The sequence below is a fragment of the Camelus ferus genome, chromosome 1, assembly GCF_009834535.1.
Source record: "Camelus ferus isolate YT-003-E chromosome 1, BCGSAC_Cfer_1.0, whole genome shotgun sequence".
NCBI classification, from domain to species: Eukaryota; Metazoa; Chordata; class Mammalia; order Artiodactyla; family Camelidae; genus Camelus; species Camelus ferus.
Genome location: NC_045696.1, coordinates 8,501,467 through 8,515,692, shown reverse-complemented (window position 1 = coordinate 8,515,692; position 14,226 = coordinate 8,501,467). Strand labels below are relative to the sequence as shown.

The 14,226-nt window shown below is 42.6% G+C and overlaps 2 long non-coding RNA genes across 2 annotated transcripts in view; both read left to right on the top strand.

Moving 5' to 3' along the window:
* Positions 1–13,874, top strand: part of LOC116660592 — a 29,261-nt gene extending 15,387 nt beyond the window's left edge. The window contains exons 3-4 of the long non-coding RNA XR_004316167.1: positions 2,226–2,324; positions 13,864–13,874. This is a non-coding gene — a long non-coding RNA (uncharacterized LOC116660592). The remainder of the gene's footprint in view (positions 1–2,225; positions 2,325–13,863) is intronic.
* LOC116660540 lies at positions 8,821–11,518 on the top strand. Its single transcript, XR_004316157.1, has 3 exons — positions 8,821–9,051; positions 10,186–10,496; positions 11,253–11,518. It is a non-coding gene; the product is annotated as an uncharacterized LOC116660540 (long non-coding RNA).
* Positions 13,875–14,226: the final 352 nt, after the last annotated feature.

The window sequence follows — 14,226 nt, the reverse complement described above, 5'->3', positions numbered from 1 at the left end:
GGATTAGCGCCTTTTTATGAGGGACCCCACAGAGCTCTCTGCCCCCTCCACCATGTGAGGTTGCAGAGAAAAGACCAAAGTCTAGGAAATGGACCTCATCAGACACTGAATCTACGGGCACCATGGCTTTGAACTTCCCAGCCTCCAGGAACTGTGAAAAATAAATCTTTGTTGTTTCTAAGCCACCCAGGTTCCAGCATTTTTGTTACAGCAACCTGAATGGACTAAGACATCCTTCCTTCCTTCCTTTCTTTCCCTTCCCTATCTCCCTCTTTTTCTCCTTCCATTCTTCCTTCCCTTTATAACTCTAAAACAATGTCATAAAACCACCTTCAAATTATTTGAGGTTTAGCGTTCCTATTTACACTGGGGGACAAGCGGAATGAATAGCATTACTTCCTTTTTCACAGATGAGTAAAGTGAGACAGAGAGCCTTGGAGACTCTTCCCAGATTCTAGAGTAAGTGGAGAAGCAACCCCATAGGTTGCAGCTCCAGAGTCTGCGCTGAGCACCCCCTGTCGGGGAGGACTCCAGCTGGCCTCACAGGTAAGAGCTCATCCTATAACCTGTCAGCACAGACCGACGCCTGCATGGAGCCACCCATCCGGGTGGGTGAGGCAGAAAGTCTGTGTCCACCTTCACCTCTTGTCCCTTCCCAAAGGTGACATTGCTCAGAAATACATACTTTATCATTCCGAACACAGAAGGGTAAACTGCCTTCCCTGTTCCTAGGGGCTAGGGATGGGCACTTGCCTTTTATCAGATCTCTCCATCACCTACCTGCCCAGGTGAACCTAAACCTGGTGCCTTGGAAACGTGAGCTGTGTCCTGGCGCTGGCTGCTTGCTCCCTTGCCTCCAGGCTGCCCTTAGTAGTCACTGTAACCTGACCTCTAATGCCGCTGCTCCACAGTGTAATTCATCCCATTGGAACCCTGGGGCACCTGCCTATGACCCTCGTTCCCTGCAAATCTACCAGAGCTGCCACCCCTTCCTAAATGCGCACACTTTGACCTACTCTCATCTTTCCTTCTGCCCCATCCCACATCTAGCCTCCTAGCATTTATAATTTAGCATTTCCCAGCACAATTACCCATCTACAGCCTTAATTAAGGCAGTGTTATTCATCCTCAGTGCTTTCACAGAGGGAGATGAATTGGGGACCTGCATGAATGGAAATGAACTTCCCTTATGACACGTTGAACAGAATGTCTCTCCCTAAACAAGGGTCACAGTGAGATGGCAGCACTGACAGTCACTAACAGGCCAAGCTCTCTAGGTCAGCGCAGCGTCAGGCATTGATAAAATATTCTATTAAGTAAATGAAATCGTTTTGCAGAAGGGAGGAAAAAAACCATCACTTGTAAACACTTAACAATGCATTTTGTAAACTTTCTTTCATTAAGATGTCTTTCCAAAATGTTTCAGAACAAAGAGAAGAAACCTTGATTTCCTTTCCTAGGTTCTGCCTTTGGAGCCATTGAGGCAGAGAGATGCTGGAAAAATGAGGACGTCATACAAACAGGGGAGGGCAGAGCTGGGGGAATCTAGTTAGAGACACAACCTGTGTCAGAGTCATGGTCCCCAGGCACAGGCCCCATTTATAACCTGCTCTTTAACTTTGTTTATGTTTGTAGACATTCACAGAAGCATCTTATTTTCCAGAAGTTGGGGCCCTACAATCATTTCTTGTGTTTGCAGAAAATGAGATTATGTACCTTTAATTCCTCTTCTCAGAAAATCCACACTGTAATACGTTGCTCTTCCCGGACCTTCTACCTCCCACGGCTTCCCCTTGGCCCCGGCCGCTATCAGCACAACCAACAAAGGTGGGAACTTTGATTTTTAACCTCAATCACAAACAGAAAGGGGATGCGAAGGTCCACCTTCGCATTTAGCTCCGGTGATTGAGAACCCTCAGCTTTCCTAGGAATGAGCACACGTTTCTGGAAGTGAATGTACACGTTCAGTTATCCAACTTGCTTTACTTTCCTTTGGCTGCCGTGACAAAGGACCACGGCTTGACAGGTCAAAGCAACAGAATCGCATGGTCTCACAGCTCTGCTGGCAGAGTCCAAAGTCACGGTGTCAGCAGGTGGGTTCCTTCTGAGGGCCTTTCCTACACTTGAAATTTCTCCTTTTAATCAGGACACCAGTAACTGGATTAGGGCCCACCCAAATGATGTCATTGTAACTTTGATGACCTCTGTAAAGACTCAGCCTGCAGAGAGTGGGAGGCACAAACTACTGGGTATAAGATAGGACACAAGGATGTATTATGCAACACGGGGAATAGAGCCAATATTTCATAATAACTGTAAATGGAGTGTCACTTTTAAAACCTGTATAACAAATAATAAATTTTTAAAATGAAACAAATAAATATCCAATATGAATGAATGAAATTCATTCAGAATGAAAAGAAAAGACTCAATTTCCAAATAATGTCACATTTCTGAGGCCCTAAAGGTTAGAACTAAACACATGAATTTTAGGGCACTCAATTCAACCTCTAATACAGCTTAAATAAGTTGTCCCCGATTCCAAAGAGAAATTGGTTTTTGGTAAAAAAGTGACCAGCAATCACACTGGATCTCTTGTCTAGCTCCAGTCTCCCACCCCGGCCCCATCTCTACACCACAGATCTACAGAATTTCCAGCAGACATTCCCCTCCCTTATTTGGAAGCTGAGCTCCTGTGTGGCACCGTCACGACCATCAGGGGCAAGCCCATGGGGACAGATGCTGGGCTTCAGAAAAGGATCTCTCATAACAGGCCTTGGTCATAGGAGCCCATGGATGCCAACTGCCCACCTTAAGTCCCAGATCCAAATCCTTCATCAGCCGTTTTCATGGTTGAATTCAGACTCCATCCATCCATCCATTCATTTATTCATTTGACAAAGACTTCCTCAGCATCTGCCATGTACAGGCACTGTGCTAAAATCTGGCAGCCTAAATGATGAAGACCCGTCTCAAGGAGCCCTCAGCAGGGTATGGAAGTCAGAGACAGGAGGCAGTCCAATACAAATGTAGTGACGGAGGGGTCTTTGGGTCCACAGAGCTGGTCATTCTGGTTAGACTGGGGAAGGCCCAAGAAGATTTACCAGGGAATGATGAATGTGGTCAAGTTCCAGTAAGATGTCTCCTCCTGCAGGTGTGGGCATGGCACAAAGCCAAGGAGAAAAGGAGTAGGAGAGAGTGGTCCCCAGAGACAGATATCATCAGGGTGGCAATGGAGACGAGGTCAGTGGTCCAGCCTTTCACCTCCCACTGCACCAGGCTTGGCCAGCCTCTTCCTTGCCAAGCCTCCTCTCTCCTCCTCCCCAGACAAAGGTTTCTCCTTCTGGCCGGCATACATTTATATTCTTCCTTATCCTCTGCCCCAAAGCTGTAACTCAAAATGTGCTTCCAAGAGTATTAGTTTCCTATGGTTGCTGCAACAAATTAAACTCAGTGACAACACAAATTTATTATTTTATAATTCTGGAGTTCAGAAGTCTACATTGGGTCTCCCTGGGCCAAAATCACATTGTTGGCAGTGCTGCATTCCTTCCGGAGTCTCTAGAAGAGAATGTTTCCTTGCCTTTTCCAGCTCTGGTGACTGCCTGCATTCCTTGGCCTGTGGCCCCTTCTTCTATTTTCAAAGACAGCAGTACGGCATCTTCCAACCACTCTCTCTAACTCTGACTTCCTCCCTCCCATGTGATCACACTGGACCCATTCAGATAATCCGGGATAATCTCCCCATCTCATGGTCATCTGATTAGCAATCTTAATTCCACCTGCAATCTTCATTCCCTTTTGCCATGTAATATAACATATTCACAGGTTCTGGGATTAGGGTGGGGACATCTAAGGCAGGATGGGGGGCATTATTCCGCCAGCTCTACCAAGCAAGGACAAATCCCTTCCTATGAGAAATTCCACTGACGGTTGTTAGAAAAATAGGATTTCCATCACATTATGTAGGGACTGAAAAGTGTCCACCGGGTTTTTGAACAGAAAGAGGAGCTGAGTAAGGGCAGTGTCAGAGCTCAGTGGGATAACATGTGGAGGAGGAGTCAAGGAATAAGAAAGTTAGTACAGGCAACTCTGTAAGGATAGCATCTGTTTGTAGGGCTGGTAAACATGCATTCATATCAGTGAGCAGAGCAAGCACCAGGGTGGGGTTACAACATCAGACTTAAAGCCTTAATTATAGACTTTGCATTCTCCAAATCCAAGAAATCAGAATTCCTTGTTCCAAAGAGTCTCATCTCAGTCCATTCGCTAGTCAGTTTTCTGGAGAAGTCTGGCACAGGAAGTGCTGAGACAGTGATGCACTGCCCAGATGTCCTCCTAAGAAGGACACTGCCCTTACTCTGGTCCTCCTTCTGTTTCCCCAGACTTCTGAAACTGCCACCTCCCATCTGCCCAAGTATAACACTAAATAAAAAAAATAAAATAAAATAACACATACCAGGGGAGGATAGCAGGATTATTTCTATCCTCAAAGATCTAAAGGAAACAGGGGTTGTTGGCCCTTTCATATCTCCTTTTTTAATTGAAGTCTAGTCAGTTTACAATGCGGTGTCAAGTTCTGGTGCACAGCACACTGTTTCAGTCATACATATACTCCATTTCATATTCTTTTTCATTACAGGTTACTACAAGATATTGAATATAGTTCCCTGTGCTGTACAGTATAAATGTGCGTATCTATTTTATATATAGCAGTGTGTATCTGCAAATCTCGAGCTCCCAATTTATCCCCTCCCACCCCTTTCCCTCTCTGGTAACCATAAATTTGTTTTCTACATCTGTGAGTCTGTTCCTGTTTTGTAAATAAGTTTATTTGTGTCTTTTTTAGATTTCACATATAAGTGCTATCATATGGTATTTTTCTTTCTCTTTCTAGATTACTTCACATAGTATGACCATCTCCAGGTCCATCCACATGACTGTAAAAGGCTTTACTTCATTCTTTTTTGTGGCTGAGTAGTATTCCATTGTATATAAACACCACATCTTCTTTATCCATTTATCTGTCAATGGACTTTTAGGTTGTTTCCATGTCTTGGCTATTGTGAATAGTGCTGCTGTGAACACTGGGGTGTATGTGTCTTTTCGAATTAGTGTTCCCCCTGGCATATCTCTTTTTAATTCATCAATCTGGTCCCTGAAGAAGCCAGATGGATCCTGGAGGATGACAGCAGATTACTCAGACTCAACAAAGTAGTAGCCCCAAGTGCTGCTGCCACATCAGACATGGGGTCTTTGTTGGGGAGATTAATAGGTCTCAGGGATATGCTATGTAGCCATGGAGTTGGTAAAGGTCTATCAGAAAAGAAAATCACAGACTGCATTCAAACTGAGAGAACGAAAATATTCTTTTACAGTTTTGCCTCAAGACTATGATACCTCTTCTACCTTCTGTCATAATAAAGTCTGAAGAGAGCTGGACATCTGAACATCCTATAGAACATCGTATTGACAGCATCATTCTAGTCTGGCCAGGTGAGCAAGTAGTACCTAGTACACCGGAGGCCTTAGTAAGATCCATGTGTTCCAGGGGATGAGAGATAAACTCTATGAAAAGTCAGAATTACTATATCAGTAAAAGTTTTAGTGGCCCAGGACATCCTATCCAAAGTAAAGGACAAAATATTGCATCTCACATCTCGCACTACAAAGAAGGAAGCCTAAAGTTGATTTTAAAGACTGACTTATGATAGACTCCACTAGCAATGATCACCCTGCCACAAGCAGCATAAATGACAGTAAGAATGCTAGGTTTTCTGTACACATAAATATTTGTTGAGACACTCAAAGGGTTATCAACAACAGAAGTGCACAAAAAACATAAAATGTGATTATATTTCCAGGCAGTGTATCAGTTAGCTCTGCTGCATAACAAACCACACCAAAATTTAGTAGCTTAAAGCAACAACCACTTATTTAGCTTATGATTCATTAGGTCAACAATTTAGGCTGGGCTCAGTTAGATGCGTCCCCTGACTTTGCCTGTGCTCATTCATGCATGTGTGCTTAGCTGCCATGTTAGCCAGAGACTGGCTAGTTTTGGATGGTCTCTGCTGAGATATCCTACCTTTGCTCCATGTGGTCACTCATCCTCCAACAGACAACCCTGGTCTTATCAACAGGGGATCTGGGCAGGGTTCCAAGAAAGAATAGCCAGGTATGAGATATTTTGAGCTCTTGTTCTAGGCTCAGAGATGGCACACCTCACTTCTGCTGGGTTCTATTAGTTAAAGCAAGTCACAGAGCAGCCCAGATTCAAAAGTAGGAGAAACTGACTCTGACGCCACCCCTTAATGGGAGAGTTGCACAGTCTTGTTACAGGGAACACAGATACGGGGACAAGTAAAGGACTGTGGCCATGTTTGCAATCTACCATCTTCTAGATTCTGTATGGATTGACATTTGTTAGGGCTCCCAATGAAGAGAAGCTCCCAACAGAGTGAGGGGAAGTAGAAGCCTGATCAGACTTCTAGGCCAGTCATTTCAAGGCATGGAGCAGAAATCCCAAACAAATCTGATGTCCCACACTGAAAACCCCAGCAGCACAAAGCCCTGACCTTTGCTCCTCTTTTCTCTAAACTCACTCTACCCTAGGATATGACCTCTCTGTGCCTCCTGCTCTCCTGAGAGTCAATTTAGAAATGACTCCATGACATCTGCCTTCAGAACAGAGAAAATTGGTAAACACACTGCAAGGGGTGGACAATTTATTCAAGCAAGATGGGAATGAATTCCTATAATCTACCTGGCACCCTCTTGCATGATTTGATCATAGTCTTTGTTTCAAAGAGGAAAAAAAAAACAAGTAGTCTGAGTCATAAATGGCATTAAAATGCTATTAAGTCTGCACTCACAAAGAAACAAAAAGAAAGGAGAAAATCCTAAAAATATTGAGGTAGGGAGCCAAATGTACCATATGTTCTCAGGAGTCTGATCTTGACAATGAATCTCGCAGACGGCTGTCAGAGTGAGCCAGGTGCTGGGGGGAATGAAGTGATAAGAAGGGTTTCATCACAGAATAACCATGTATGAGCTCTCATTGTTCTCCTTAGAAAAGTGTCATTTAATGAAACAAAGCACAATTTCCTAAATCCCAAGCCTGATTTTTATTTTTATTTGCAAAATTATTTTCTCTGCTCTTTAACTTTTCCTGATTCTCCTTTTCCTCCTTTATTTTTCTTTGTTTCCTCCTCCATTAAGGAACAGGGGGTTTCAAGCTTTGCCTCCTTGTCAAGTCAAAGGGCCAAAGAATCAGAACTCATGGACCTTTTGGTTTCTCTCTTTCCATTTCAGGATATGATGAGGTCACATCGATTTGCAAGGTAGCGAAGTGCTTCATTACCTAATTGCGGCTCCAAGAACAGGAATTTGGAAGGAAAAAAGGAAGTAATTAGGCCTCTCCCTCTCCCTCCTAAAATACCTTTAAAATGTGGATTTAAGAAAACATATGCTCCAGAGTCAAACGGAAAGGGCAGAAAGAGCTTTTGGATTTCAAAACACCGTGGGCTTGGAGCTTGAAGGGAATTTCAAGAGACTAGAGCTATAAGCCAGTCTGACCCCCTAAATTAACCAGATCCCAGCCTGAGCTCAAGAAGATTTTCTCCCCAGTAGTCACCATGCTAAGGACAATTCTTGGAAATAGTCAATAAGATGCTCTAAATTGAACTTGCTTTTATGAGCATTTATATTCAAAAAGAATACCCCTTCACCAAAAAAAAAAAAAAGGGGGGAGACAGTTTAGCACGGTAGTTAAGCACTCAGACCCAAGCCAGAGTTCCTGGGCGTGAACGCCAGCTCTGCTAGCATTATGGGTTGAATCATGCCCACTCCCTGCCTCCCAAAATTCCTAGGTTGGAGTCCTAACCCCCTGACCCCTCAGAATGTCACCTTCTTTGGAGATCTGGTTTTTACAGAGGTAATCAAGTTAAAATTACGTGATTAGGGTGGGCCTCAAGGAAATACAACCGGTGTCCTTATAACAAGGGGAAATTTGGACACACGGACGCACACACAGGGAAAATGACTCGTAAAGATGAAGGCAGAGATCGCGGTGGTGATTCTGCGCATCCAGGAACACCAGAGATGGTCAGCAGACCAGCAGACGCTCAGAGAGAGGCACAGAGCAGACTCTCCCTCACAGCCTCAGGGGGAAACAATCCTGCGGACGACTTGATCCTGGACTTCTGGATCTTGGACTCCAGAGCTGTGAGCCGATCCATTTCCGTTGTTTAAGCCACCTGGCTTGTGGTACTTTGTCACGGCAGCCCTATGTGCAAACGAATACACCCAGTTACCCTGTATTTGTGTGACTAGGCAAAGCTTCGGGCACACGGGGATGACAGGAACAGTGTCCAACTCGGATGGTCATTAGGAGGATTAAAGAAGGAACGTGTGCAAGTGCTTTGAATACAAGTGGACACGAAGGAAAAGGAATATGAGTATTTGTTAAATAATTTTTTTTAAAAAATCAACATCCATACCAGTCATTATAGGAGTTATTCGTTAATTTGTCTGACTTTGCAGCCAGTATAGTATTAGAGGAGAAATTTAAAAATCCTTTAGAGAGTCTAAATGCCATCACTTACTCTAAGCATGGCCAACAAATTGTTACAATTAGAGCTATGTTGTTTTCTTCGTTTTTCCTTCAATGGTGCGATCTGGTGGTACCCAGGGCCGTTAGGTTTCTAATAAATTATTAATCTGGGAGTTAATAATTCATGTTAATGGGTGCTATACGCCACTTTCTCTGGCAAATGTGAGCAAAGGTCATAACTTTCTAACAGCAAAGGTGAAACCTTTTCTAAGTTTCTTTTTCCATGCTCTAACCATGGAAATATTGAGATATGGAAGGCAAAATTTAACCAGAGCTGGGAAAGCAAGATAATTCCAAGGGTAAAGGTCTAGACCTTCTGCCGTACTTCGTGGACCAGCACTGTCTCCCCAGCCCCGATGGAAGGAGAGAAGGGCTCCAGTGAGCTGAGAGGATGCCGGCCCCACGAGAGCCTTCCCAGGAGGGGTGCAGCCACTCAGGTCTGTGATTCCTTGACAGGATGACATATGATAATTATAAGTGTTGACTTGTTGTTGATAAAAATATATATATATGTTTTCCAGAAAATAAAACAAGGAATTTGAGAAAGTAGCTCACCAGTGGGATTTTTTGTAAAAAATGAAAATTCTAAAATGACAGGGCACAGCTTTAAGTATGGGTGGCATTCATCCGCACTGAGAGACCACCACGGAATTCTATGCAAATCCCTCTCACCAATGACATCCTTGATTTTAATTAATATATTTATGCTCTGCCTTTTTTTTTTTCCAGAAAAAGTTTGAGGCAATTCCTGATTGCAAACCTTAGAAGGCAAGAAATAAGAGGCTTCTTCCTCTGATAAATTTGCATCTATTGTCCAACTCATGATCCTTCTTTGGGTCTATGAAGCGGTCGCTAGTGACCCAGATCTTCTGGGTGCTTATACCCTTTTTAGCCTTGACAATTACTTGAAAGCTTCATGTCAAGTCACAGACTGATGTAATGAAATGACATATTCCCATTTGGAGAATAAAATTCTTCTTCGTAGCTTTTTTTTTCAGTTTTGATGAAAAGATAGATGTAAAATATGCAAAGAATGGTGTCTGAAGACTTGGGATAAAATTTAAATGGAAACCAGTAGTTTAAAGAGTTTCAGGGCTAGAAGTTAAATCCTCTACTTCTTGTTTTTCTAAAGAAAAGTTGAATAGCATGTGATTTTCATTGTGCTCCGTTTCGATCATTTACATATTGGGGAAATGTATATTTGGCAACTGGTCTTATTTTTAGGAGTCCTTGAAACCTGCCCTTTGAAAACGTTTTCATTTCTGGCACATATGTGTGTTTTAAGCAGAATGAAAATACAAAGCAAATAAAGAAAAATATGTATGGAAAGGAATGACTTTTCCAGCCCCACGTAGCACAATAAGAAAGCAATCATTCAGTTGTGACTTTAAAAATGGATTCATGCCTGGGTTTTCCAAGTATTTCCCTCTAAATGACCATTTCTCTACAGAACTGAGCTAATGTAAAGAGACAGGCTGTTCCAGTGCCAGAACTGAACAAGCAAAAAGGATGGAGGTTGTATTTTCATAGGAGGAACTTGACCAAATAATGCCCACTCTGTCTCCCTGCAGCCTCCTGGGTTGACTCAGAAGAAAGCGCCATATGCCCACTGTGCGGCTTGGAGCGTGTTTTCCTGGCCTGACTCGCCATCACCACCAGACTTCTATTATTTGCAGTCAGTAACAAAGATTCATCCTTGTGTCCATCAAGCAACAAGGATAATCTTTGTCACTTAGTGTAATTAATAGCGACACTTCACGTGGGAAGATGGAAGAAGGATGCCCTTCACACACAGACTTGGGTGGATTCAGAACACACTTCATGGTTCCCTGCTGCCTTTTGACCAATTAAAAAGCCAGAACTCAACAGAGGTGGGAAGATGGTAAGCAAAGCGGTCCCTTTTCTGGTTTGCTTTTGTGATTAAGACCAATAAAGGAAGTCTAACCTTTTAGCGCTTTAAAGTATTCTGTCTTATTTAAAATGTGGCTTATGGAAACTAAACAATCATATACCTAAATGCAACCTTAGACTAGATGCTCTATTGAAGGAAGAAATTGTTTAAAGGATCTTATTTGGATAAAACTGGAATATGGACAGCAGATTAGATAATAGTATTGTATTGATGTTATGTTTACCAAAGTTGATATAAGTGCTCTGTGGTTATGGAAGAGAATAATTATCCTTGTTCTTAAGAGATATATACACTGAGGTATTTGAGGATGACAGACCTTGATGTATGCAACTTACAAATGTTCAGAAAAAAATATTTTGTGTGTATATATATATATATATATATATATATATATATATATATAGAAAGAAGACAAATGGGAAAGAAAGTAAAGTGTTCACAACAGGTGAATCTGGGTAAAGAATATTTGTTCTTTGTAAATACTCTCGTTGAAGTTCTCCTGTAGGTTTGAAATTATTTCCAAACAAAAGTTTCAAAATATATATGCCTTATGGTTGGAAATTGTGTTCTGAGGAAGAGTTGGGAAATGGAGAGAAAGAAGCAAAGAAGTGAAGAAAAATAATTTCCTGGAAGATAATTCTCTGCAAAATGGGAAGATGGCAGCTTCTTTCCATCTTCAGAGATGAGTTAACATCATAAATGATCTTTTGTACTTCTGTCCACCAGGCTCATTCTTACCTTCCCAGTCCTCCTCATCAGTGGACAGCCTTCAGAAGCATTCGGGTTGGCTCAAAAAATATCTACAAACAAAAAGTATGAAAATGAGCATCTTGGTGCAAATGCAGCGCAGCATCATCTGGGCACAGAGCCCTTTCCTTCCCACTGCTGCAACATCCACTGAACCAGGCAGACACAGTTCTACACCAGACCCCTGGGGGAGTTCCTTAAGATTGGCGTTCAAAGTTATAAAAACTTACAACACCCTTGAAATAGATGGCTATGTTCTGGACAAAGGTACTAAACAATGTTTTCTGGTACTAAAATTACTATCATTCTATTTTAAGCTTTTTTTTTAATGTATTAACTCATTTATTCCTCAAAATCTTTTACAAGAAGTATTATGATTATGATTATTTCTACTTTACAAAGCTAGAAACCAAAGCCCAGAGAGACTAAGTAATTTGCCCAGGGTAATACAGCTGGTAAGTTGCTGAATTTGAACCCAGATGGTCTCACTCCACAGCTGACATTCATAATGACCACACTAGACTTTTCAACTACCCCTCCTAGGACACTAGCCTTTATCGGCTAGCCAATTGAAACAGTTCTAATTACCCTAATTCATTGGTTGGGATGTCGTTGTAGATGCCACATTATTTTGTTTAAAATCCCCTTACCCTGAGTTTCATAAAGCAAGTCTCTACTGAACAGTCACATTTACTCTACAGCCACTATCACATTTCTAAGGCTAAGCTCATGGCGTACTGAGATCACCACTTCCAAACAAGGTAGAAAGATTAAATAACGAATTGCTTCTCCATGAACTTCTCGACAATTTTCTCATAACCCAGAATGATCTCTTCCCTCCAAATCCATTGTGAATCACGAGGTGGCCTTTGTTGCATAACAATATGAAAGGTACCCATTCCATGCACGTCCCTGAGTGATATGATCTAAGGCTTCTTGTTAATCAGTTTGGCTGGTACATCACGTGAGTTCTCATCAAGAAACCTATTTCCCCACTCAGGAAGCGCGAGATCCGTGATAGCCTTTCTTGAAACGAGCAGCTTCCTGGGCTTCTTCCTCCCCAAAGAAAGCTCCATGGCAGTACTGGGCTGCTGTCCTAGTAGACGGAGTCATCCTGGCACTACCGCTAGTAATGGCAGTGGGGGCCAACATGTCACTGAGTACCAGGCACAGCTCAGTGAGTCTGCTTTGCCGCAGCCCTACGATGTAAGACCTGTGAATTTCCCATTTTAAAGATGAGGAATTGAGGCGCAGAACAAGGACGGCATACCGGCCATTGGAAAGTTAGATTTTGCAACCACCTGGTACTGGTCAGACAGTCTAACTGTTACAGCAAACAATCCTAAACCCCAGCAGCTTAGCCTAGTAAAGGTTTATGCACTACCCGTATCACAGTCTGATTCGGGCAGTCAGCAGCAAGGTGATTCAGAGACCCTGGCCCTTCCTCCTGCTGACTCCACCATTCTCTGGTCCTCGGAGTTCTCCCTGGATCACATTCAGCCGGTGGAGAATGTGTGGCCAGGAGAAAAATGAACCCCTTGGTGAACACTTAGCATGCTTCTGGAAAGATCACAGAAGCCTGGGTTAGGTGGGGGCAATGGAGAGAGAACAAGAGGAAAATTTTGGCCCCTGCCCACCCATCCAGCATGGCATGCCACTCTCCCTCCACACCTTGCCCCAAGCAGAGAAGCTGACAACCACACACACGTCCTCAGGGTCAGGAAATCACATTGTGATTTCTTGTGCTTTCAAGAGCAATCAATCCTGAGTCTGCTGGACCAGGGTCTCTCTCAACAACTAAGCAAAAGAAGCAGCATCTATCCGGTGATGGCCAGAGAGGCACATGACCTTGCTCTGCACTCACCTGAACTTTGGGTGGAAACAAGCAAAGCCCTAACACACTGACACGGCCTTGACCTGGGCAAGGCACTGTTTCACTTGAGCCTGATTCTGAGGCTTAGACTGGGCTCGGCCAGGGGATCTCACTCTGGCTCCCACCACACCATCTTTGTTTATGGAGTCACAAAACTTTTACGAAATGAAGGCAGGCAAATCGGGGCTTAGCTGACTACAGTCACAGGCATTACAAGAGGAGCAAGCTGATAATAAGACAGAGATGCCTGCCCAGGGCCAGACAAGCCCCCTCCCTGCTATTTAATTATGTCCTGTTTATTCTGAATGTTTCATTTCATCAGTCGCTCTCTTCAGACATCCCTTTTTAATTATGTCGAGTAGGTGTATTTCTTATCAAACGTCAAATTCCAGACATTCATAGTCTTTCATGGGCCCAGAAGATAAAACCTAATGTTGCCTTAAAAGTCCCTCTCAGAGATCTTGACTTTGCCAAATGTTATTGCTTCAGAGCTCATTTACATAGTGATGCCACTGTTCAAAGACATCTTTGATGCAGCGTCATAAATTCAGTGTCTCCTCAGAACATGTGAGTCAACATCCCTTTTCCCTAACCAGCTGGTATCTCCATGTCTTTATCCTCTGCCTGGTGTCAGAACTCCAGGGAAAACACAGTGTTTAAGAAATACTAGTGCTCACTGAAAATATATAACACAAAAACTTTAAAGACAAAATACAGAAATAATCATTCTGCCCTCCTTTCTCTTTTTCTCCCTTCCTACCCTCTACCCTTCCTTCTTCCAAGAGATTCCAAATAAAAATTCAGAGAGGAGGAAACTTCCCAAATAAAACTAAGCCAGCAAAGCCACCAGACACAGTATCTAATTCTGTATGAATATAGTTATAAAATACTGTTTCTACATTAAAAACATTTTGGAAATTATGAAAAGTTGTAAAAATGAAATTAAAACCACTCATAATTCTATTAACCAGGAATAAAACACTTTTTTTCTAAAGTAAATATACTTAAATTGGAATTAAATATTATAAACACTGTGTTCTACTTTTCTTCTTTAAGATAGTGTAAGCGTAGCCCCATTGA